The following is a 26,788-nucleotide window of genomic DNA, read 5'->3' as shown; positions in this document are numbered from 1 at the left end:
ACACATTATAAATTATATGTACGAGAGGCATGCGCAAAGGCACTAGAAGAATGAGGGATAATGGGAGTTCAGTAAATGTGGATTGAGTGAAAGTGAGCAAGCGTGTATGTTTTCTAATGATTTGTTACTTGTGTAGCTCAGTGTTTGCTGGAATGAAGATAATTTATAACCAATGTGGATTGTGGGATATGAGCACATCTATAATACAAACCTATCATTGTCCTAGATAGTTTATTTCTAACATACTACATATATAGCCATATTTCATCTATTTTGCAGGTACATGAGGCTATGAAGGTATATGTTGAAACCATGTTGTATGGGTTGAATGATGGGAGCTTATATATTGTGTGCTTGTGTTTTTCCTACCGAGTGCTATGAGCTTCTAAATAGAGGGTTGAGTGATGTGAGCATATATGTTATTTGTGTTGGTGATTGTGATTTGGAAAAACTACATATGGTAATACAACCTTGTCTACTTGAGGTGTTCTTAGGTAATATCCTATATTGGACGGGTTTTATTAACATAAAGTGGAAGAAAGTTGGGCATTGGGGCTGCTGGAATCAAAGGCAGTTGGGTGCACCTTGCTGGAAGGGAGGTACAAATACAGATGGTTGCTGGGAACGCCTAAAGTGTGAAGAAAGTTTTACTCTCATTTGTATATATTTGTCTAGTACTAGTTTCTGTCCAAATAGGACCTCTGTGGCCTACCCTTGCGGGTTGTGCTAGGGATTGCTCTTGTACTGTGTTTATCTTTGTTTTTGATGGTTGAGAACGTAAAATATATTCATGTTCAACATACATTCTGTATGAGGTTCCAAAACATATTAAAATCTTTTAATTTGAACAGATGGACATTTTTGTGTTGATTGCCATGGCGAATATGAATAGGTGAATACATAGTCTAGTCTTTTAGTGGTGGTAGATTTTTGTTGTGTTTGGCAGTACTAAACAGATGGACAGTATTGCTTCGTTTTTGTTGTGTTGACATTTTTTGTATAGCTTCTGTTAGGGCATGGGGCATCTCCCTTGTATTAGTGTAACCTCTTATCTTTTTAATTTATGACTTATTCACCAAAAACAAAAAAACAAAAAAACAAAAAAAGAAAGAAAGAAAGAAAGAAAGAAAGAAAGAAAGAAAAAAAAAACTATATGATTTGAGGATATTATAATCTTTTCACATCTATAGTTAACGGTATTGACGGTTGCACTTTGACCCAAAATTACATAGAGGCTTTCTGACTATATTTGAACGATAGGGGATAAAGTGTTTTTGACTTAAACCACAAGGAGATAAATTGAAATTTATCCTTTTTTTTTTTTAAAAAAAAAAAAAAAATTCTCAAGTAGGATAGCAAGGGAGTGGGTGTGGAGTGAGTTTATCGTCTATTGGAGCCCAATCACGAATGGTAGGAGCGGGAGTGGGAATGAATTAATTTTATAATTTTAAAAATAAAATAATAATATAACCTACTACGGATAATAAATTATAATTAATAAAAATTAAAAAATACAAAATATAAAATAATAAATGAAGGATTGAAAGTAAATATTTAGCATAATATTTTAATAATATTCTATTAAAAATTATATTATATGGATATTATATAGGGAGAATTTTAAATAAGTGAAATGTTAAAAACAAATTCCAACTAATGATTTATTTGCATGATTGGATGCATAAGTTATTTGTACCCTCATTATTTTGTAATTATTTTTTACTCTTTATTTTTTTTTTAATATTTTCCCTATTGTATATAAATGTAAAATAAATATAAAAAAAATGGGTATGACTCCTCTCTCTATTTATCCATATTTCATTTTTTTTTTTTGCTCCATTCCAATCCCACAATAATAATCTAAACCATTCTTTTTATAAATTTCACAATGAAAACCATCTAGGTAAAAAATCAATTTTATCGGATATCAATGAATACATAAACAAATCACTTATATTTTATAGAATGAAAATTTTAAGTTTAAACACAGTTACTATCCATTTTAAAAAATAAAATGTAATTTATTCATATATCTAATGATATCTTATGAAACTAATTTTTTACATAATTTATCAATGTGGACCTAGAATAAAGCTTAAAAAATAAAATTTAAATAAATATAGAAGATAAGAGTATGAAGGGAAGTCATTCTCATAAAAAAATTGTCATTCTAAATTAAATAAATAAATAAAACTCTGTGTGTGTGTGTGAGAGAGAGAGAGAGAGAGAGAGAGAGAGAGGGGGCTGTAAACATGGAAAACTCTGGAAACCAAAGTTAACCATCCAAAATTTTCGTGGACCCTAAAATAATCACTGTTTTTTTTTTTGTTTTTTTTTTGGGTGGATATTTATGAAGGGAAAATAAATCAAGGAAGATATTGGGTAATTTCTGGGTTAATAAGGGAGATGGCTCCCCTCTATATTCTTACACTTCATATTCTTCCATACTTTATTTTTTCGTTAGATTTTAGGTCTACAATGATAATTTAAACTGTTTATTTCGTAATTTCAACAATTTAGATGAGTTATGCAAAAAATTAATTTCATCAAATATCATTGATACATGAATAAATTACATCTTATATTTTAAAATAGATAATAATTGTGAATTAACCTTAAACATTTCATTTTATAAAATAAAAACTAATTTATTTATGTATTTATACTTATCTCATGAAATTAATTTTTTATATAGACAATTTTCATACAAGATCAATAATTTAGATTATTATTATTATGAACCTGGAAACAAAAATGAAATATGAAGAATTAGAATGAGAGTCATTCCTGTTGATGAAGTGGATTTTTAGTAAGGATGTAAATGAATTAAACTGATCACAAACAAACTCGGCTTGACTCATTAAGGGTTCAACTTGTTTTGTAAATGAGCCGAGTTCGAACTTGAATAAACTCGACTCATTTATTTTTATTTAAATTATATAATAAATATATTATTTATATATTAAATAATGATATAAATACATTTTATATGTTAAATAATATAAATAATATTTTTATTTAAATAGTATAAATAATATTACAAAAAAAACTTTATCAAATTGAGTCAGACTGAACTTAAATTTTATTAATATTAATAAGTCAAACTGAATTCGAATCTGCTTCCTTATCAGTAGAGCTACAGCTTAATAAACAAGTAACGAACCAAACTTGAGCTCTCAAAACATGGCTAGACTGGTTTCGTTTGCAGCCCAACCTCCTAGTATTCCTCCATAAACAAGTGTGGGGAGGAGGGAGGGAGGGAGAGAGAGAGAGAGGGGAATGCTTTTAGCTTCTATTTTCTAAACCCTAACCCTAAGCTGCACCAAACAGGCCATTGGAGGCCATAACATGGGGAGAGGAGCCTTGCCTGTAGCAAGACTTGAACACCTCACCTCCTAGCTAGGTTCAAAGATTCTAGTTATATTAATGTATATTATTTGCATGAGTTAGTGTTTTTTCTATAAACAAGTATGAGATAGTTGGTATGAAGCAGAGATATTTCTAAAAAGGAGTTGTATTTGTATTGTATCAGTATTGATACTCGGAGATTGTATAGATGATACTTTCTAAACGTATCCGATACTTTATGTTAATTTTGAGAAATATCGAATACTTTTCAGACACTCTAGGTCATGTGTCCAAACTATTATGAAATTGAAATTTAATGATTTTTGTATATTATTAAAATATAATTGTTAGAATAGATACGATAATAGTTTTTCACAATTTTCTTACTTCTTACCAAAGAAGAAAATAGTACTCTACTTTTTAAAAAATTTATCAAACTAACATATTCATTGAAAAAAGTAAACTGACTATTGGCTTGGCTCTTAAACTAATATCTAATTCCTAAAGAATGGTTTCTTACTATTCTTTGAGCTCATATGTAATATAATACTAAAGATTATAATTTTTTTTCAACGTATTATGGTCATATTGGTTTCCTATTTTTTTAGATTTTGTCATATCACAATATTCGTGTCGTATCCCTATTATGTATCCCATATCCATATGCATGCTTCATAGGATGTTTGAGAAATGATGAATTGAATGATCACAAAATTATTCTGTTTATACCACTAGCCTTGCAGGGCAGGTAATACCCAACTAGTCTATCAACCTTGATGTTAAAGGCTCAAGTTCCTTGGTTGTGTTGAGTAGACAATAAAATACTACAGTTATTTCCATTACACAAATTTGGAGTCGCCATTGCCCAAATTCAAACACATGTCTAAATTTGATCTCTCGAAACTTGTGCTTCCTATTATTTGAATACATCAACCATTGGATTTGATTTGTCAAATGTATTGAACTGTTTTACTAATTTTCTGGGTTCTCAATGAAGAAGACTCTTTTTCACCCAATGTGTTAATATTAAAAATTAAATGTACTTCTCTTAATGGTTTTGGAAAAGTTGACTATCAAAAATTTTCCTTCCAGGATGTGTTGTCGTTGACTGAATTGGAGTTGATGGAGTTGTTAGATGTGGGGTTTGCAGAAGTTACAACTGCAGTTGCACAAGTCAGTGAAATTGCAAGACCGCCTTATCAAACTGTAAGTGTAATATGTTAGTATTAGAGAAAACAATAAATAAAAAACAATAAAAATAAAATAAAAAAAATAACACTTTGCTTCCTGGGGCCAAAGAGTGGGGTAATTATGTCATTTCATTTTGTTTGACTTGTGTGTCTAGGCACTATCATTACTAGAGCAGTGCATCCAAAATGAATACTTCTCTGGCCATCTCCCCATACGTTTGAAAGGATTAGATGAGGTCTTATGTGGTGGAATACCCTTTGGTGTTTTGACAGAGTTAGTTGGTCTTGCAGGAATTGGCAAAACATAGGTGTGATAACTATTAACAAAGTGAATGCTTTAATAAACTTTCGTTTATTTTTATTGATGTGCTACATTCAGTGTTTGACCATGACAAGGCCATCATTTCCATCATATTGGACTGGGTTATCAGTTTTTGTTTTTGTTTTATAGTAATTTAAAAAATTGTGAAATTACTCTTGTGATTATGATATGTTGCTTCACCCTTTGACAAAGTTCATTAACATTCTTTGTTGATTTAGTCCAGCAATAATTCTTAATTTGCATGATTAAGGTTTTGCATAATTGTTTTTACATGCTAGTGTGATACAATTGTATATAATGATTATACGCGTAATCATATGATTCTTCGTTCTATTTTGTTTGAAATTGCAGTTTTGCATGAAGCTTTCATTACTGGCTTCATTGCCTACTAATTTTGGAGGTTTAGAGGGGCATGTAATTTATGTTGACGTGGAGTCCAAACTTAGTTCAAGAAGGTATCTAGGCCATGCTTTTCTGATATCACTTAATGTCTTTAAATCATTACCTTGTGGAAGCATGTTCGGCATCTAAAATGAGCAACTTTCATTTATACTGCAGATGGCTGGTAGGATCCTAGTTTTGCAGCCGTCATCACTGGCTGAATTTACTAAGAGGTGTGAACTAGAGTCAGATTTCTTGTGCTTAACCTAGAGTGAATATAATAAGATATAAATGGGACATTTTGAGAACTTAGGGTAGTAATTGGTGACAATTTTAGAGCCAACTGAGATGTTTCACTCATGAACCACAAAGATTATGAGTCTATGACAAGACCCTCTTAAGGGTGGTATGGTTCGATTTGAGGGTTGTCTAGATAATCCAGTTTGTTAGATGGTTAACATATGAATATTTGAACTATCTGGTATGACCTCCTAGAGACTTTATCAAACTTTCCTCTTGAATTTAAGTTCAGACAGGGTTTTATAAAGAAAGTAATGCTGACATAAGCATCTCATACTGGGCTTGTTAAGAAGCCCATTCACGACCAAGCTCAAGCTTAGGTTTTGGGCAAGATTGCTCTACAAACTAACTCTGTTGAAATTGGGATTTACTTGAGGCCTCATGAAAAGTTGGCGCTACACTTATATGGCTTTGGTAACTGTGACAAAAAGGAAAAAGTACCTTGCGTTTTAGATATGACAAAAATATGGATAAGCTCTTGGAGTATCTTGTAATTGCAATTGAAGTTGAATATCTTTCGATATGGAAATTAGAATGAATAGGTAAATGAACAAACTTGACAGAATAGGTAAATGAACAAACTTGACAAGCTTGATTAGGCTCATGAACAGGATTGAGTTTGGCCAAACCTTAGCAAATGAAACTTGAACAGGAAATTGTTTTCTCAGACTAAGCCCTGCTCAAGTTCAAGCTCAATCTAAAGTCAACCAACCCCAGCAGCCCATTGTTCTTACTCTTTCTAGACTTATCAACTGAGAGACTATTGCAATTAATTTTGAATATTATATGTTGTTTTCTTTTTCACCAGCTTGCAACAAATCAAGGTTTCGCTCCTCCAGCACCAAGTGAAGTTACTTGTCATTGATAGCATGACAACTCTTGTTTCAGGGTAAGTTCAAGCTTTTTCTTCTGCACTATATGACTGAAGTTTGTTTTTCTCAACTCTAGTTATCAATTGTCTAACATCCTGCGTAGTTGTAGTATTAACTTATTAATTAGCCATTCTGCTTTTGTTTTTGGATGTGTTATCTTATACGCTTCTTGTTGCTTTTAGAAATCAGATGTTGGACACTCTACAACTACACAAAACGATGTTAAAATTTGCTAGTGGAGCAGTGCTTATGATAAAGCTCGGCCATTTTTTATCAGATTAAATGTTTGGCATCTAAAAAACAAGTTCGTAAACTAGCATGGCCATAATGGGAACATTGAGATGGATATTTTATAAGTTGGGCAAGGATAGAACTAGGAATGAATAAATTGATGAGAGTTCAGAAGTAAATGCTTTTGGAGATGGTTTATATCACTTTTGGAGCCAACTTGATGAAGTGATAGACTATCAAACCAAATTCATCGGATTAGTCAGAGCTCACAGATTTCATGTTTGGATCTAATTTTTCATTGTTTAGGGTTAGTTCTAGCTATGTAATAAAGGTTGATTACAAGATGTGTTATTTGCATTGCATCTACCAGATATGGTTGTTTTGCCTGATTAATAATGCAAGGATCTCGTCCACTCCACAAATTCATTTACCAGTATGTTGCTGTAGACACCCCATTTTTGACCGACCTTACGACTCAGACGTCATCGATTGAGCGCTCGGTGATCACGCATGTTGTGCTCGTTCTGAGGTTTCAGAGTTTCGGCTGAGAGCCTTACCTCCAGACCTCGGGACTCTTTTGTGCTTTGTCTCGGTTTGCGAACCAGGTTCTGTTTTCTCTGCCCGAAGGGAGGAAGAGGTCTCGTAGACCATCTCTCAGTGGCCGTAGGCTACTTTTCGTGGTCGTAGACCATTATTCCCGTTTGGAGACCAGTTTTCGATTTTCGGAGCCGTCAGCCGAGCGCCTCTGTTCGGGACCGCTTAACTTTCTTCGTTTGGCACGGTTTTTAGAGAGCTTGAACATTTTGAACCTTCGTTTTAGCTTCTTGAGAAAGCTTGAACCTTTTGAACCTTCATTTTAGCTTCTTGAGGAAGCTTGAACCTTTTGAACCTTTGTTTTAGCTTCTTGAGGAAACTTGAACCTCTTGAACCTTTGCTCTAGCTTCTCCAAGATGCTTGAACCTTTTGCTCTAGCTTCTCCAAGAAGCTTGAACTCTCTTGTTTCTCTATAAGAGAGGGCCTCCCTCTCCTTTAGAGAGGTTGAAAAAAATTTGTCTAAGAAAAAGCACATATATCTCTCTATATCTCTACATTCTAGGCTTAGAAAGGGTGTTTGTTCTTGACTTTTAACACCACACCTCATAGCCACACACCTTCACCATTGATCTAAGGTTCTTGGAGGGTCTTGAGAGGTCTCAAAGAGCTGGTTTTTGGTCCAAGAAGCTGTTGGTTTTGCTGAAGCTACTAGGGTAATACACTATTCCCTCTTTTAAGCTTTATTTTGCTCCATCTTTTAGCCATACTTGCAAGCATATTTGAGCTTTGGTGTAAACTAAAAAAAGTCTTATTTTGAGGTCCTTTTGATGTTTTTTTAAGGTCACTTTTTTGTTGGGGGTCATCTACCCCCTTGCATGCTTCATTTTACCTTGTTTTGAGCCATGCCTTAGAGCATTTGTGTTGGCCTTTGTTTGGCCTTTTAGCCACTGAATTCCAGTGGATTTTCAGTGGCTAGCATGCTATTTTGAGTGCCAAAATCAGAGAGGGGTGACCCTCTCTCTCCTTGTTTTGTTTTCTAGCATTTTTGGCCTCACAAAGGAGCCTTTATTTGCATGCTTCCAAGCCATGTTTCAGGCCATTTTTCATGAGTTTTAGGACCTGCATAGGCTCTGTCCAGAGCTTGTTTTTCCATATCGGATGTCCATCTTGCATGTGTAGAATAACCCTCTTCATAGCATATCAAAGGAGCATCTCATTCTTGCATGCATTAACCATATTTTAGTGGGTTTTTAGGCTTTATTTGGCATGTCATACCTCTAAATTTTGCTGGTTTAGTGGCCTCTTGATTGCCTCACATGCTTGTAGTGCAAATCATCTTTACTAGCTTACATTGCATGCTATTTTGGCCTTTGATTCTAGCACTTTTTGGCCATGCCTTAAACTAATTTTGTGCATGTTTTGGACTATCTTAGCTCTATTTTTGGGCCTCATGGTCGAATGATGTTTGCTATGCATGGTTGTAATTTAATACCCTTGCCTAGCTTTGAGTTTTGAAGCCTATTGCATGCGTATTTTGAGGTGTTTCCATGTTTTGGCATCATTGTGAATCATATTTCAGAGCTTATATGTATGTCATATTCTCATATTTTCCACTCTTTAAATGTGTTTGAGAGTTATGCATGAATACCTCATTTTTGGACCATTGCATGAGCTTCATTTCCATGCGTTGCGAGCCATCATTTTAGTCCATATTTGCTACTGCTTTGGCCTGCATAAGGACTATTTGGGGCTGGTTTGGCCATTTGAGTATTGCTTTGCATGCCTATAGTGTAATCCACTTCACTAGTTTCGGTATTTGGGCCATCTAGCATGCATTGTGTGAGGTGTTTGCATGATTCGGGACCATCTTGCATGTCATTTCAGAGCTGAAAAATATGTGATTGTGTGCCATATTTCATGCTTACCATGCTTTGGTGGAGTTGCACTTTGTGCCTTAGGTTTGGTCCCTTACATTTGTGCATGTTTGCATGTGTGTTGTTGCTTCATTATCATCATGTATGGCCACTGATTTGAGTGTGGCTGAGGCCCATTCATTTTAGTTTAAGTCTATTTTGCATTATGTATGCCATATCCATGTTGTCGCATGCTTGATCGTCGCATTGTGTATGCCTTGTTCATGTCTTCGTGCATGTCCATCTTCGTATGTGCATTGCGTATGCCATATAGTTCATGTGCATTGAATATGCCATTTTTAGTTCATAGCATTGTGTATGCTAGTTGCATGTTTGCATATCATCCCTCGCATGCTAGCATGATTAGGTTGCATTGCGTTTAGGGTTGCATGCTAATCGTATTGTGTATGCCATGTATATTGCATTGTGTTTGCAATAGGGTTTAATCCAAACATGGGAAACGATGGACGTTTCGTACTCCAAGTGACGAAATGTGCCTCGATTCTCGGTCACCGACACTCCGGATTACCCATGATGGAGTTTAGGCCTTGTTGTGTTTATATGTGCATTCATTTTACATCGAGTCGTGCAATCCGACTCCTCGGCCATCATGCATCGAGATGCGTGATTGGTGGCACGAAGATCGAGGACTATGCTCCCAGGAGCTTGTGCAATGATGGGGAGGGTGGCCATGCACATATATGTTGAAAATATTTTGCCATGTCCCTTTCTCGTTCTTTGTTGCAGCAAACCGGAAACCAGCAGCAAAAACTGGTCAACAGCCTTCTGGAGCTTTGTACAGTGTTCTGGGACCAGTTGCAAACAGAGGCAAATCGGGACATCGCAATGGATTTCCCGACAAGGCGACTTAAGCATGCATGCATCCCTATCATTCGGAACAGAGCTGAGGCAATCCATTTTGTTTAATTTGCATGCTAGTTTCCTTACTTACTTAGTTAATTTGTTAATTAATTAATGTTGTGTAATAATTAGTTTAATTAGCTTAGATTAGTTAGTTTATTCTGTACTATTCATTCGGACCCTCCGAGGAGGGCAATATTGTAATAAGTGTGCGTGTGTGTGTGACGCATGCCTTCCAACCCCACGTCTTTCTCCCTTTTATTTACCAGCTTATGATGGTTAGTTTAGGGCACGTTTCAATTAGAATACTTATGCTCGCATGTTTGCATCCATTTATCTGTCTTGCATGCACCGGGCTCGGCGCATCATACTAACTGCATTGTATTTCAATTTCGAGTTGAATACGTGTATCAATTGTTGCATTTCATATGCCATGTTAGAATAACCGAGCCTATCTTAGTTGCATTTTTGCATGTGTTGCATTAGGCATTTCAGCATAGTCAGGATTCATGCATAATTTCTAATTAGCTTCTTTTTTTGGCTTGGAGTACTCGGTAAATATTTATGCTTTAGCATCCTTGCATGCGTGTGAGTGACTGCCATAATAGCATGCTTACCATGAGGCTATTTGCTTATGTGATATAACTGCCTGAATGCCTGTAGGTGAAGGTTGGGTGTAGCAACCCTCATACTGTTTACCGATTAATGACTGATTGATTACCGATAACCATCGATTACCGTTAAACTGAACTGATTATGACTGATAATTGGACTGGTTAAAGTACTGAACTGACTGACTGAAAAACTGGAACTGAATTGACTGAGTGCGTATGTTAATTTGTATTCTATCTGTTGATTGATTATTTGATCTGTTCGTGTTTTATGTTTAAACTGCTAATTGAAGGCCTTATCGGCGGCCGAATCCGGAATTGATTAATATTTTATGATCATCATAATTAATGTGATTTTATGGTATAATTATCTGAAAACTGATTAGGTATGATTAAATTAGATTAAAATGAGTTAATTACATGAATTGGACTTATTTACAACCTTGCCCTTGAGTGGGCCACTACCTATACACCTTTGAGTTCATTACACTTGAATCAAAATGTTTTCCTCAGCCTTCTTCCTTGCCTTGCCGACCTTAGAGAGAGAGAAAGACTAGAGGAGTGGATTTCATCTCAATTTTGCTTGTATATTGCTTGGTAATTGTAGGAATTGGAACATAGGTTGCAAATTAAGCTTCCTCACCTTGTAACTAAAGCTCTAGGTAAGGAATTCAACCCCTCTTTGTTGTGTTTAAGCTCATTCATGCAAGATTCTTGAGCCTCTAGTGATTTAAGTCTAGGTTTGGCTCATTGTTGTTGATATAGAGCTCATTTCATGCATGCATATTTGAATTGATGAGTTTTGAGTTGAATTCATGGTAAAATGGTGCATGCATGTTCATACGTATGTTTAAGTCCATGATTTCATCATGTTTTGGAAACAATTGGCTCCTTAGAGCATCAAATTGAAGCTCTGAAATGGTTTGAATTCATGCATGTTTGCATGTTCTTCTTGTTCATGAAAATGGTTTGAAATTGAGTTTGAATTAAATACCCTTGGGCTTTGATTTCTCAAAATTGAGCTTTGAACCATGTTATTCTATATGTTTACAAGTGTTTTCTGGAAATTCAGCCCAAGAGGATCGGTTTTGATGCTTTTAAACTTGGGTTTTGGCTTGGAGGTGCAATCTGGAATTCCAGATTTTGCACTTCCGCTCGAGCGTAGAATCCGAGCATCCAGTATCTCTGCACTGTTTTACAGTCCGCTCGAGCGGAGGATTTGGCGCTCGAGCGGAGTATGTGTCTCAAGCTCGAGCGGGCGTCGAGCGTCCATCGAGTGGAGATTTCACCCATCCAGTACTTTTACAATACGCTCGAGCGGCAAAGTTGACGCTCGAGCGTTTACCTTTGTTGCATGTCCGCTCGAGCGGGTAAACCTGCGCTCGAGCGGGAATCTGTTTTTCTGAAAATCCCGAAACTGTTTTCTGATCACATCTTTGCATCCTCATCCCATTCTAGGCATTCTTAGACCTAGTTTAAGACATCTTGTTGAGGATATAGATGTAGAACACACCAAGGCAAAATTAGGGATTTAATTATGATATTTCCCAACTGTGTAGCTTAGTGTGTGTTCAACCTGTGAACTGTGTAGGGTTGGCAACTGGGGAGACACGCTCTAGCATACTGTAGCCCAAACTCTGTGAGTAACAATTGTGTAAAGATATGTTCAAATGATTATCTTCTGAATACTGAACTGAACTGTTTACTGAACTGATATTGTTTACTGAATGAATGTATGTCCTATATTCTAAACTATACTGTGGCATCCTTGGCATCTACTGTTACTGTTACTGTTACTGTTACAGAGATCTCTGTCGGTTCCCTCGTGGAACCACTACTGTTTACTGATTGATGGCCATTATTACTGTTCGGTCTTTAAGACCTACTGTTTACTGCTATGCTAATGGATGTACCACATATGACTGAATAACTGTTCTAACTGAAAGACTGAAGTATTGTTTAATGAACTGCTTTCATTACTGTAAGGACATTTCATTCTTAACCTCTTTACGCATTATGTTATTCACTGGGCTTTAGCTCACCGCTCATATATATATATGTAGGTGTACAGGCACCAGACCGCGGCTAGGAGCGTCGGGGTTACTCCAGTTTTGTCCAGCCAGCCTTTGTGCCTCACTGCGAGGTTCCGAGTTGCCATGCTATGGCTTTGGGGTGTTTTGTTTTTCCCCCGTCTGTCTCCATACTGTTTGGATTACTGTATAGACTGTCAGCTACTAACTGTACTGTTATCAAGGGATTAAGTCCCTGTACTGTGTGACTGTAAATTTTGTATAGACTGTACTGTTTGTATATGTGAATGCATGAAAAATCTTTTTGGCATACAGGCTGTCATAGCTCAATGGACATTATTTATTTACTGTATTGGCTTCCGCCGGGCCCTGAACTCTGTTTTGCTGTACTACTGTTAAGCAGGCATTCGGTAATCTCAGATTACTGGCCGGTTACGGTCTTGAACCCATAGGGCCGGGTTTGGGTCGTGACATTGGGTTATTTGAATTAGAATAATTCACCAATTGAGAATTTTAAGCACACTTGAGAGTCAAGGTTTCCTAAATTCCCCCAAGTTCCCGAGCCGAGGCAACTTTGGTGATGACGGACACGTGGCCTTAGGCACGAGTCAAGGTTTCCTAAATTCCCCCAAAATAAAATATTTAGGTGGCGACTCTATATCTGGCAAAACAGTCTATGTTTGGCACTTCTTTCTAAAAATCAGTTTTTCAAAATGATTTGCCGGATTTGGACTCTTTGATGATTCATCGGTCTTGTATTGTACTCCGCGAGATTAGATACAAGATCGTGACATTGAGTCCAAACTGTAGTAAGCCCCAATGAACAAAGTGGGATTCCCTCCCGAGACGTTCGGGGACGTCTACAGTTACTTGTGTAGAAAGTCCTACATTTTTTTATAATAAATTTACCCTTTTGATTTCCACTACTAAAAGATTTTAATAGAAAGTTGTCCATATCCACTAAAAATTTAGCTGACCATAAATTTACCATAGTATTAAACATCCATTCCTTAAACAACACCCATGCAACTTTGGCATGGATCTTCCATTTTATGCAAAAACAGTGCGTTTTTTTCACATTTTAAACAAAAAATTCTAATGCAACATAGCCTTTTCCTCTGGCTTGTGTTCCTACCATACTTTCTGTTCAGGGAATTTGAACAAGGACCTCGGAGACAACATTCATTGGGTTGGCATATTTCGTTCATCAAGTGAGAACTGTATATTCTAAACTCTTATCTTTGTTTTGTGAAACTTCTTCGCTATAGGTGGTTTATCTTTGCTCCTCAAGAGACACTTCTTTATCTGTAGTGTTTAGGTCTCTTGCAAAATTTTCACAAATTCCTGTAGTGGTGACTAACCAAGTTAGATCTCAAAGCAGTGACGAAATCTCCCAGTACGCTTTCCAATGTATCATAGCATAATTAGCTTGTGAAATCTTTTGCCCCAGTAGTAAGACAATTAATTCATCTGTGCAGTGCGGAGCAGGGATGACACCATAGAGGAATCCGCAAGATTTGATTCTCATCTTATTCCATCTTTAGGGATCCACTGGTCTCATGCTGTCACTATTCGCCTTGTGCTGGAAGCTAAATCAGGTTGGTGACTGCCACTTTCCTTAACATAAAATGATACCACACTGCTCATGCATGTATTAAAAATTTGCTTCATGGGGACTGTTGGGATCTTCTGCTTTCAAGTAGATTGTGATGGTGTCTTAGTTTAAAGTGTGTTCTCTAAAAAACTTATGTTCATTCCTATTCAAGTAAGGTTTAAGGAATCCTTTATTGGGGAGATTTTGGAAATAGCCAGATTGTTACAGTTAAAACTCTCACTGCCGGAAATTGAGCTTTTAGTGGCGTTTAAAAAAAGCCGCTATAGGTATCAAAAACACCGCCAATTGTTTTTGTAACGTTTAGTACCAAATGCCGAAGATGCGGTCGTCGCCGTAACTTTATGATGCTTTAAAAGCGTCAACGCCGCTAAATGTGCTGCATAATGATACAATGACGTCACTCCACATTTAGCAACGTTTTAAAAATGCCATGATAGATCTTTTCTATTTTAAAAATATAACCATGGTATTCTATAGTGGCGTTTAAAAACGCCGTTATAGCTTCATTTTATTATATATAAAAAAAAATTGTGCTAATTCTGTGAGATTTAACTAAAAAAATACATTTTATAAAGACGAAAAATATACAATATATTGACTAAATTTAGGTAAACATAATACTAGATCAATTCATGCTTCTCAATATGCAAAAATATTTCAATTCGAAGATGAAATAAAGTTAAACTAGTGCCTAGTGGTAAGTTGCAAATTATTACAAAACAAATCGGCACAAAAGATGCAATTCAAACTAATTATACATACAAGTACTATGAAAGCATCTACTAAGAAACAAAAATTCTCGGGTTCTATAAGGAAGATGATGGTCCTCTGTTCACATATCAGCATTGTTGACACATCTTGTGCTGTCACCTGCCAAGCATTCACCAAAGTAGGTGTTAACAAGGACAAATTCAGAGCAGTGAATCCCATTATTGCAATCCCTTAAGTTTATAATCCTTCATATTGTGCATACTAGGTGACATAAGATGAAGAGATACAAACATCAACGTAGGAAGTATATCCAATACAGTATTCATAAGATTAGGAGAATTTACAAAAATCAAAACTATATTATATACAATGAAGATTGAAATGTGTGCATAATTACCTGGAAGCTACCATCACCAATGGAAGTAATCACTCGCTTATTCCGTGCAACCTGTGCATATCCAAGAGTCGCACCTACAATCCAGCCAATTGATCCATATTGCATCTGGAACTCATACCTCCTGCAAACCCCAATTTCATATTATTTTTTGTATCATAAAGCATAATAAAACCAAAAAAAAATGCAACATTCTCTCCACAACTTACCCGCATCCCTCAGGCAACTTTAGTTTCTGGCAATTAAACCAAGAGTCCCCAGTCTCAGCAATCACAACGCTATCACTTAACAGCATCTTTTGAATGTGCTGGTACAAAATTTCTTAATAAGCATAAAACACATCGCAACTCACTGTTCATTCTCCAAAATCCATTCATACCACAAAATTTCACTGGACTATCAATCACTTCAGTGTGTGAAGTGCAGTGCTCGTAAAAATTTCTACAAGCATATCTGCAGATCTCATACCACAATTTTCAAGATCAAGTGAACAAGCATAGAACATCACAAGCTACAAGAATGTAAATAAACAAATTTTCAAATGAAAATATCGCAACTCAATGTTCATTCTCCAAAATCCATTCATACAGCCATGTTGTTTCCATGAATGCAATGGAAGAAAGGAAAACTTTGAACATATAACATGGTAACTTGTGCATGTACATCATATTTATAAAATGAGACCCAAAATAAATACCTGGGCAAACTTTGACTTGTAAACATTCAAGACAACAATCTGAAATGACTGGAGGAGTGTTTCAAATACCTAATAACCACATCAAGGGAAGAAATACATCAATTAGAAAGACCAAGGCAGTAGAATACTTATGATCTTTCTGCTTCTCTCAATCCAGTGATACAGAGGTCATACCACGCCACATGACAAAAGAACGAAAGAAAATAGGCAATTCTTGCTAAACATAACAATTGTTGACATAAACTATTTCTAGACCAAAAGTGGGGATTCCCTCATCATTTATATTGCTAATATATTTAAATCATTGGTTTAGTTTTCCCAAGAGAAAGACATACACACCATTTTTATTGCCACAAAAATAAAATTATTGTTGGTTTTTGTACTTCATTGGTTTATTCATTCCTAAGGAAAGTTGTTATCGTATTTCTTGTCTCCAACAATTGACTGAAAGCAGAAAAGAAAGTAACTAACCATGAGAAAACAGAAAAGGCAGACGTAGGCAATGCCCAACTCATCAATGCATCATTAACTAAACAAAAAAAAAACTCCCACCTTTTTTATAGCAATTTCCAAGCACAAATGTAATTATATTCTAAAGTCATCAATAACTATTATAAATCTATTCTCGTATCAATTTCATACAGCCCTCCCAATTCCAAAATTACTTCAACTGTGTTCAATTTCATACAAAAACAAAGGTCAAACTTTATTTTTTGTCTTACAAAATTAGAAAAATGCTTTAAAACTAGTTTAGGTTTAATAGAATTTTGAAAATTCATCATTTGTATATAACTGTGATAGAGCACGAGCAACACTTTGAGCAATACTTAAAGGTAAAATAGACTTCAAGCAAGAAAACTACCAATGGAAATATTCAATATCTACCTTTACAGTAGTTAGGAACCTAAACCTGAATATACACTACATCACTAACACATCGTCAATGTGAACTAAGCATCTACCAGATGCAATCTCAAGTACGCTAAGAATTTCTTATTTCATTCAAATGGGAAAAAAATTAAATTGAAGTAGATGAGTAGCGATCTGTAATGACATATTAGTGTAGAAAACACAGAACCATACATAAATCACCAATGGATCAAACTCCATTACACACAGACAATTAATAATTTCAATTTCAATAAATATATATATATATATATATATGCATAAATTACTGCAAAATACAAAGAATATATATAAAGAGGGGGGGAAATGCCGATATGAGATGGAGTGATATCAATCATAAGCTTGAATCTCAAATGAATGCTAGAACTGAAATTACAATAAAATCAAGTGCATGAAAAAAGAAAACAATCCAGATTTATATTCTTTAATATTTTTTTTCCCAGTTTTCTCAGAAAATTAATAATTTCAATTTCAATAAATATAGAGAATCAAGGACATTCCCATAAATACCCATATAATCAGCAAGCAATTCAACATCACTAAAACATGTTGGTGAATAAAAACTAAGCCATACAACATCAATTTTCAGTCCTATCAATAAGATCATATATATATTGAAAGAAAACCTGAAGCTCTCTGAGAACATCAACTCGCTTCTAAATCTTCGGCAAAAGTGTCTCAAGAACATCGGATTGTTGCCTAGCCAAATTCTGAAGCTTCTGCAAAAATAAACTAAATAGTTGGATTCTTACAGCAGCCACTGACTATCAACCCAATAAATATCAGCCATTGAGCGTGCCATTATCAATTGAAGACTAAAAAATAATGGTCTTAAAAGAGCTATTGGGCAGAAATGCCTCATCCTCATACAACCCAGTGATTAAATTTGCAAAATCTATCATTAACCCATCATGCAACCTAGCAATTAATATATGTGCATAATCATTCTGGCAACTTATTTTAAGTCAATGCCATAACATAAGGCAGTGCTAAGTGATGGTAAAAGTAGATGTCATGAATGTGTTATTCAATATAAAATTGTTTCATGTCAATTTTAGTTGCTCTGCTAGAGGTTAAAATGACAAGGTTGAGATATAAAGACCCAAAACTCTTTGGTAACTCAATATACCATATAACCAAACAAACATAAGAAAGAAAAAAACAAGACATAAATTCCCCTTCCCTTTTCACTTCTTTTCAACCAAAAACATAGGTCATGGGAAATCCTTTAAGCAATTTCAGAATTCAAGCTTGATTCAAACAGAACATATGTTTGACAATCAATAGGACCCAAAAGTCTAAAGATTTAGTCCTTAACAATGATTTATGCAAAATACTAAACAACATATATATTATTGCAAGGAGGGAGGCCAAGGTCAATCTACTTGGTTGGCAAACTAACCAGCCATGAGAAGGACAAGTCCTAGTTTCTGTTAGCTTCACATTAATAGCTTTAATCAATCTCCATGTTCCACAATCCATCAAAGATGAAGATGGATACCCTTGTCGCATTCACAAGTTTCATAATTCATAAATAAAAACTCAAAGCTACACTAGGCCATTAGAAAACATGCAATGACTAAAGTTGCTTCAAAAGTCACTCTCAATTTTCCCTTGTCAACATGATGATTGACTGAAACACCAGTCACAACACCAAAGAAAATATTGTTGCATCATGCCAATTCAAAGATTATCGGCAACATATTAAATCATTAACATGTTTTGGTGAATTTTTGCTTCCTTACAAGCTTTCCCATGTATTTTCCATCATAAGAATGTCTGGCTAATGTAGTTTACCATGTATTGAACAGAATTTTTCATCTCATACATTTCTAAATAACGGAGTAGAGGTCTATCAACAGTTGTTTTCATTTGATCAAGTCATTACAAGAGAAAACAACAAAATCAATTTGGGCCACTTTCAGCTTTTTCTAAACCAGTGACTTATGACAATTTCGAGATGATAGTTTTTTGCAAGGAATCTGAGGTAATATATTAGCTTCTCTCAATTAACTAATAGATGTTAGTGGATATATGCACAAAGGATATCTCTCAAACGTCTCTCATCTTTTTAATATGAAAGAAACTATGAATACTTAAATAATAATATGTGTGATATTACACTAGATTAGATTCTCTCTGATGTACTCAAACTAAGGATACATTGATTTACCCCTAACCAATAAAACTCCCTGGCTTTGGCATTTTTTTTTTTTAATTTCAAGTAACATTAGCTATACTCTAAACTGATAAAATCTACATGTTCTAACTATGAGACAAAAAGCCATCCTAGGGAACGAAAGTGAAAAAAATAGAAGCTTTACCTGCAACATGTAGGACCCTGTCAAATACAAAACAGAAATACAGATTCAATCAAATGTCAATCTCTTAACAAGCAACATGTAGGTGACTATTCTACAATGTTCTTGATAGATTATGATAGATTCAAGAAATACCTTGCTCTCTTAAATCAATCAATAAAAACCGATAAGTGTACCAAAGCTTGAATACTTCTGATGATGATGAATCACTCAAATCAATCAATCAATAAATACATTGCTAATATTATCAGTTAAATTGATCACTCGATATTTAGATCTATTTTAGTTAAATATCAAGAAGCATTTCTAACGTTAATCTATTATTTTCAATTACTTTCATTTCAAATTCTATGGATACTAAATAAACTATAGAATCAACCACAAAGAATAAGTAAAATAATCTGAGTGTAAACACCACATATAGGAATGCTTTATCATCTAGCAAACCGAAGTTTGAATTTGGAAAAAGGGACTTTGTTGCTTAACAATACCTTATGTGTTGTGAATATATATGACTATGAGTGTTGTAATTTATAGATTTCAAATTTCTTCCCTGTTTGATGGCACTCAATTTGCCAGCATAGGTTTTGATGCTATTCTTAGTTCAACTCACGAAGCCTTAATCCTTTTTTTTTTTGGAACTACGGAGCGTTAATCCCAATTACTTGGGTTTTACAACATGGATTTGTCTAGTGCAGTAGGCTCTATGTGAAGGTGTATCCTTGGTTAAGTCCAAAGCCATCATGTTGTCTCTTGTACATCAACCCATATTTATTTATTTTTATTATTTTGGCAATCCTCTTGTCCGCATTGTTAGGTTTTATTCTTGGCAATCCCGTTTGACAAAAATCCTTTCAGTTGTATTTGTTTTCGCATTTTTATTTCAGTGAGGCTATGAGTTTTTAGATGCGAATCCAACCCGAATTGTGCCTTGCAGAGAAGTTTGTGATGTTAATACTTTCAAGATTGCCACTTCGCTGATTATGACGGGGATCGAGCTGCCCAGTCAGCTCGCAGGGGTCCAAGGGGCAACGCCATGGCGGGGTCGAGGGGCAACGCCCCCGAAGCAAAATGCAAAAATGCATTCTAAGTTGCCTGTCCGCTCAAGCGGACATTACCCCGCTCCAGCGGAGAATGCTGAGTCCAGAAGTTTATTCGCCTGCAAAAATACCGGATGTTGTTTTTTCCCGCTCGAGCGGAACTTTCCGTGCTCGAGCGTAGGTTCGCTCGAACGGCCAATATGACGCTCGAGCGGAGATCGCGGGACAGTTTTATATAAATACATGTTTGAGTCCAAATCTAGGATTACTTCTCCAAATCTTCTTCTTGGGTTCTAGGGTTTATATCTGGGGATATTTTGCTAGTTTTCTTTGATGTTTTGATTGAGTATTCAACTCATGGTTTAAAGAGTACACATCAAAGGATTATTTGTTTGTTCTACACAAAAGAGAGAGTTGTTCTTCGGTGGATTCTGAAGAATTTGAGCCTGAAGCTTTGGTAGATTCTGAAGTGGCTCATCGTCAAGACAATTCCGAGGTGAAGACGGGGTTGGAAGAGACACATAGAGGGTGGTTCAATTCGGGCGTGGATTCGCTAGGTAATTGAGATTATACCTGTGTAATTCCTTTATATCTTCTTAGTGGATTGTTTATTGGCTGTTGCCCGTGGTTTTTTTATCACAATTGGAGGTGTCCAATTGTGATTTTTTCACGTAAAATCGTTGTGTCGATTTGTCTTGATTGTTTGATTAGGATTGTTGTTTACTGCTTAAAATTGATACATAATCACAAATCAACATCTAGGGGATTTCTAGATTTTTCAACTGCATGACACTTTGGACTCAAATTAGGCAATTCAAGTCCCACCTCTTTATTCGTATATTAGTATCTTTAAGTTGTTTATTTTTATTTTTATGCTTTTTGGGTCTAATTGATGGCAATTCTATAACTTGCTCTTTTCCTACTCATAGAATCCCTAAAGGTCATGCTTGTTTGTAGTTCTGATCTGAGCAGGTAAGTTCTTGTTGCATAAAATTTGATGTTACTGTTAAGATAGCTACTATTTTGCTACCATTTAGATGGCATGCCCTTTTACTGTGCTACTACACTTTTTAGTGAGGGACAGTAATGCCATAAAACTAAACCCCATGCTACGCCAATGTGAGCAATTAGATATTGAAGTAATGCTCTACAATGTATCTATATTACATATGAGGTTTGGATAATTTGCTTTCGAGAAAGTAATCAATGGCAATATGAACACACAAGTAATAAACATATAACCCACAGAGGAGAGCACACGATTTCCTTCATATGAAAAGATCAGGTGATAGTGGAACGTTTGAGCCTCTTGATTTCTTCCTCACCTTTTACTTTCATTAATTTCTTTGTCGGTGAAGAACAACTTGGGTGGTGGTTGTCCAGCCATCACATGGGCAAACCCCACATACCAAGCAGTAAACACCACATATAGCTCAAACTCAAACCCAAGAAATCCCAATGTAACAATTATATTTTATTGCCTTGACATGCCAATCTCAAAAATCTAGCAAACTGTTCATGATCATATTCTGTACATTTTCTTTATCTATACCAATATTTATTACAGCCAGAACACCTATTTGGTGTGAATCAAAAGGTGAAGTTGTGTTAATGTTTTCTCTAATCCCAAATTGCCCTAAGAAACTAATTTTATTTCTCAATTCTCAACATCTCTCAAATGCTTCAATTTCTAATATTTTAAATTCAAACACCCCGATCAAAATAATTAAATTATATAATATATACAAATCACTTCAGCAATCAGCATCTACAAAATTAAAATTGAAGCAAAAAATCAGGGAAAAAAGCTCTAATTCTCAATTTTTTTTCTAGTTCAAATATTTCTAAACCGATACAACAGTGGTATTTCACTAATAAAAAAAAAATTTGTGAAGTCCAATTTGAAGCAAACAATCAGTGTATCAAAAAAAAACATTCCATACACATAACAATCAACACAATTCCCAGTTCCCAGTTTTCCTTTCACTTTCTTACTTTTTCTCACCAACCAAACACAAAACACAAAAATAAAATAGCAAAAAACAGCAACTAACAAGACAACAGTGCTAGCAGATACACAAAAGCAGTGCTAGCAGATACAACAGCACAGATACACAAAGGTAAAAAACCATCAGCTATCAAAATGCACCAGACACAAGCAGCTCCAGCACAGATATACCAGATTAGCAGGAGCACCAGAGAAGCACTAATGTAACAGTAGATACACCAATGTAACAGCATACCAGAACACATATACAGCAGAACAGAGCACAGGCACACCAGAGCACACAGATACAGAGACACCAGATAAGCAAATTAGCATAAAATATAACTCTAAATTTTCCATCATGTTTATATTAGCTTCATGTGCATGATTTCTATGAAATCTTGAAAATGAAACTTTCTATTTATGTAGCTTCATGTAGAGCGAGAGAGAGAGAGAGAGAGAGAGAGAGAGTACCGATTAAAGTTTGGAAACAAAGTAGACTATTCGCCGCCATTGGTGCTTGAAATGCGAGTAATCGAGGGGTCAGAGTTCAGATCTGAGTTTCTGGAAATCACTGAATCTCTAAATCTCTATCCGAATTTTCGATGGAGCCTAGATCTGAATCTTCAATGAGCTTCGAAATCGTTTTAATGGAGCTTCGATCTGAATCTTCGATGGAGCCTAGATCTGAATCTTCGATGAGCTTCGAAATCGCTTCGATGGAGCTTCGATCTGAATCTTCGATGGAGCTTAGATCTAAATCTTCGATGGAGATTCAAAATCGCTTCGATGGAGCTTCAAATATCTGAATCTTCGATGGAGTTAGAGAGGGTTGAGAGAGAGAGAGAGAGAGAGAGAGATGTGTGCGTATAAGGGTTCATAGAGGGCTCAGATGTGTGTGTATAAGGGTTGAAAGAGGGCTCAGATTCAAAATAAGGTTTCAAAAGGCGCGTGTGGCTACCGGATTTGGAGGTGTTTTTAAATGCCTCTTATTATAAAACGGTGTCGTTTTGTTTAAAAGAATGTGCAACGTTTTTCTAAACGCTGTTAAATATTAATAATGGTGATGTTTAAAAAAACGCCACCATAACCCCATTTTCCAGCAGTGTCTCCTGGAGGGGCAGGATCTTTAGTGAAAGAGAGTTGAACTGGTAACAATCCCGATGTACTATTAGCTAGCGAATTAGGCAGTCCTCTAGGGACTTGGAAAATTGAGATGTGTTTTCAAGGTGTTATGTGATTGATGTACACATCAACTATGAATTTGTTAATTGAGCGTTGAGCCATTACGACACATGTTAAATTTTATCAAAATAAGGGCAAAAAACAGAAAAGAAACATTTTGAACAGTTTTGTAGTCAAAATAAGGGAGTAGTATCTTGAGCTGGTTTGCTCATGTTAGCTAGTAAGACATATGAATGCTTTTTTAAGAATTGCTTCAAAGTTGAAGATACTCTCACTATTAAGCAGCAACGACCATAAGTGGGCGCTGATTTGCGGAGGATGTGGCCTTTGATATTGCTCAATGGGGTAAAATCAGTGAAGCCCAATTGCATTTTTCCTTACAATTTTCTCTTAAGATTTCTGCCAATCTGAAAATCACGAATTCTTTTTCTCTTGCAGGTGAGAGGTTTATGAAGGTGGCAAAATCTCCAATATCTCCTCCTCTGGTATTCCCTTTCAACATAACTTCATCCGGGACCACAAATAAACACAATACAAAATCAAGGTTCGTCACTGACTTTTCTGATATGCATCAATCATTTAATGGTTTAACTTACGCATTATCCATGTTAAAAATAAGTCACCAGCAATTAAGGTGTAACTATTAATTGAATTGTCTGGACATGGTAGCTCCCAAGCTTTCCACTTGTGAAAGAAAGAAAGAAGTAAATTGTATTAGAAAAATACCAAAAACTGGGGTCGCAAACCAAGTATTCTTCAAAAGCTATCACTATTTCTCTACAAGAATATACAATTGTCCCAAAAAACTCTACAAAATAATCTTTTAGACTAAAATGTATTATTTATTTTTCTAAAAACAAAGAGATGTTGCAGTCTTAAAGTTTTCATATGACTGAAATGTATTATTTATTTTTATACATTTGTTTCTATAATTTTTAAAAAAATTCTGAACTTGATTTCATATCCACAGCATTCTTTCACTTGGAGTTCCTCTTTTTGTATTTCTAATTGAATTTGTGTGAAAAGAGTTTTTGTTTTGTTATTTCTAGTCAAAATGATATCTTCTGTGAAAATTATTCCCCCAGTTGTGACCTTCATCTCGTGGTAATTCTTATTGCTGTTAGGTCTCTGGTCAATGATTTTATGATGGCTCCATGCATTTAAACTTAATAATTTTGTTAAACGTGTTGTTTCTCTTGCTTTGTACTTGTCAAGGCTTATTATTAAAGTACAAAATAGGGAAAGATTAGCAAATGCAATATCAAGCTCACTGTATCGAGTTAGGTCCCCTGTTTAGTCTATGGCCATTCGTTGCGCCAACTCTGATGTGGAACCTATAGCCTCAGATTAGTGATTAACCTAGGATATTTCTTAGTAAAGTTAACCAAGTATGTAACCATTTGAGCAACCTTTTATTTATCTAATAATGGATAGGATGCTTGAAGTGGCTCTACCCTAGTGAAAGTATTTATTTATTTATTTTTCAATTTTTGTTTTATAAAGTCGGAACATTATTCCCAAAGTACCAAATCTTGTTTAAAGATTGTTAATTTGGTGGTTGTGATGGTAATAAAAACTCTGTTTTTTTCACCCCCAAGTGCTTGGAACAAGTTAAAATTTGACATTTTATGAAACTATAAAATTTTGGGGCAAAACTGCAAATTGTAGATATTTTGCTAGAGTTGGTTAGTTCAGAAAAGTTTGAAAATGTGTATTATAATATATATGTGTGTGTTTACTTCATTAGAAAGCTTCAAACTAACTTCGAGCATGATTAGTGTTAACGAGCCAAGCTCGAGTACTGCAAAGCTCAGCTCGGTGTCGTTTGCAACCCACAGAACTAAGAAAAGATGACACTTTCAAGCAATGTTGGTTTGATATATCTATCTTTGAACCTGTTTAGCTTGTAAGAACAAATACATTCAGACCTCATTAAAAATAAAATAACTTGTACAGTATTATGTTCTGATTGAAACCCAGATGAATTGTGTTTATTTTAAAGTTTTTTTTGTCCCATCTTAATCTCCTCAGAAATTTTTTATGCATGGTGTATTACATTAGAGAATGTGATAATCAAACACCCTATGCAATTAAATATTTTTAATTATACATTAAATATTTATGATTACATTTGGCCGGACGAATATTAAAAATAAAGATAAAAATTTATTGTTGTTAACTACGATGTTTTCACCTATTTTTAACCATGATGTTTTACCTTTTGTGTCAAGCCTTCCAAACATGAAATCTTAATTATTGTTGTTGTTATTTGTCAAAAATCAAAAATCAAAAATATATATTTTTGTTGTTGTTGTTAATCTTTAATTATATTTGTTGTCATTGTTGTTGTATGTAGTAGTCTGATTCTTATTGGGATATGCTCTGATCATTCTAGTAATCCATTTGAAATTTTGCTTAAAATATCACATATATGTTTTGCCTTGGCTAGCTAATGTGGTAAAAATTATAGAAAAGTTAAAATTGATTATGATAATATTTGGCCAAAATGGTTCCCCATTTTTCTCTCCAATGGGTGCCTTTGAAGTTAGGGCACTGCATTGTTCTATCTGAAAATACTTGTTTTATCTGGAAATACTTGTTTATGATCAATGATCTTATTTTCTTAATATTTTCTATTTCTTATTCTCAAACACTCATAATTATTGGATAATATAAAGATCTTGAGGTACGAGAACCTCGAGATATAATGTAAGGGTTGTGAGTGTTTCAAGACAAGGAATAGAATGCTTTGGAGATTAAGAATTCTATATCTTTGTTTATGAGCTTTTGTTATTAGTTGTTGCTCTACGTGTGTGTTAGACAAGGTGGATTTTAATTGTTGCAGTAATGTTGTAATATTTTTATACCATATTATGCTTATCGTCTTAATTGTCAGCAAAATATTAGTATAACGTGTACCACTCATGTATATATCAAATGCAGTGTTCTCTCTCTCTCTCTAACAAGGTGGATTTTAATTGTTGCAATACTATTACATTTGTTATATTTCTATATCATATTATGTTTATCATCTTACTTGTCAACACAATGTTTGTATAATGAGTCTCACTACTCATATATAGCTCAAATGAACAATATTTTACTTATTCTGATGGTTACATATTTGGTGTGATTTTAGTGGGTTGGACTTTTTTGTAGAAGGAAAAAAGTCGAAATCATTTTTTTTTTTTTTTGATAAATAAGTCTAAAACATTATTTTAACAACTCGTTATGATTCAATTATGATATTGGTTCATATCATTACTATAGAAGACAATGACAATTGTTTGATGCTAGACGTGTATTCTTTTTGAGAAACTCCCCTTTTTCTTATGG

At 34.9% G+C, this 26,788-nt stretch overlaps 1 long non-coding RNA gene and 1 pseudogene across 1 annotated transcript; one reads left to right on the top strand and one right to left on the bottom strand.

Annotated features, from left to right (window-relative positions):
* Positions 1-291: 291 nt before the first annotated feature.
* On the top strand, positions 292-24,143 carry LOC114289237 (DNA repair protein RAD51 homolog 2-like; annotated as a pseudogene).
* LOC145820966 (uncharacterized) lies at positions 14,813-22,982 on the bottom strand. Its single transcript, XR_014363006.1, has 6 exons — positions 22,742-22,982; positions 17,546-17,638; positions 16,011-16,079; positions 15,523-15,620; positions 15,317-15,434; positions 14,813-15,078 (listed from the first exon to the last, which is right to left on the bottom strand). It is a non-coding gene; the product is annotated as an uncharacterized LOC145820966 (long non-coding RNA).
* Positions 24,144-26,788: the final 2,645 nt, after the last annotated feature.

Source organism: Camellia sinensis, chromosome 3 (genome assembly GCF_055761805.1).
Source record: "Camellia sinensis isolate YWXY chromosome 3, ASM5576180v1, whole genome shotgun sequence".
NCBI classification, from domain to species: Eukaryota; Viridiplantae; Streptophyta; class Magnoliopsida; order Ericales; family Theaceae; genus Camellia; species Camellia sinensis.
Note: the sequence above shows the minus strand (reverse complement) of the source record. Positions and strands in the feature narration are given on the sequence as shown.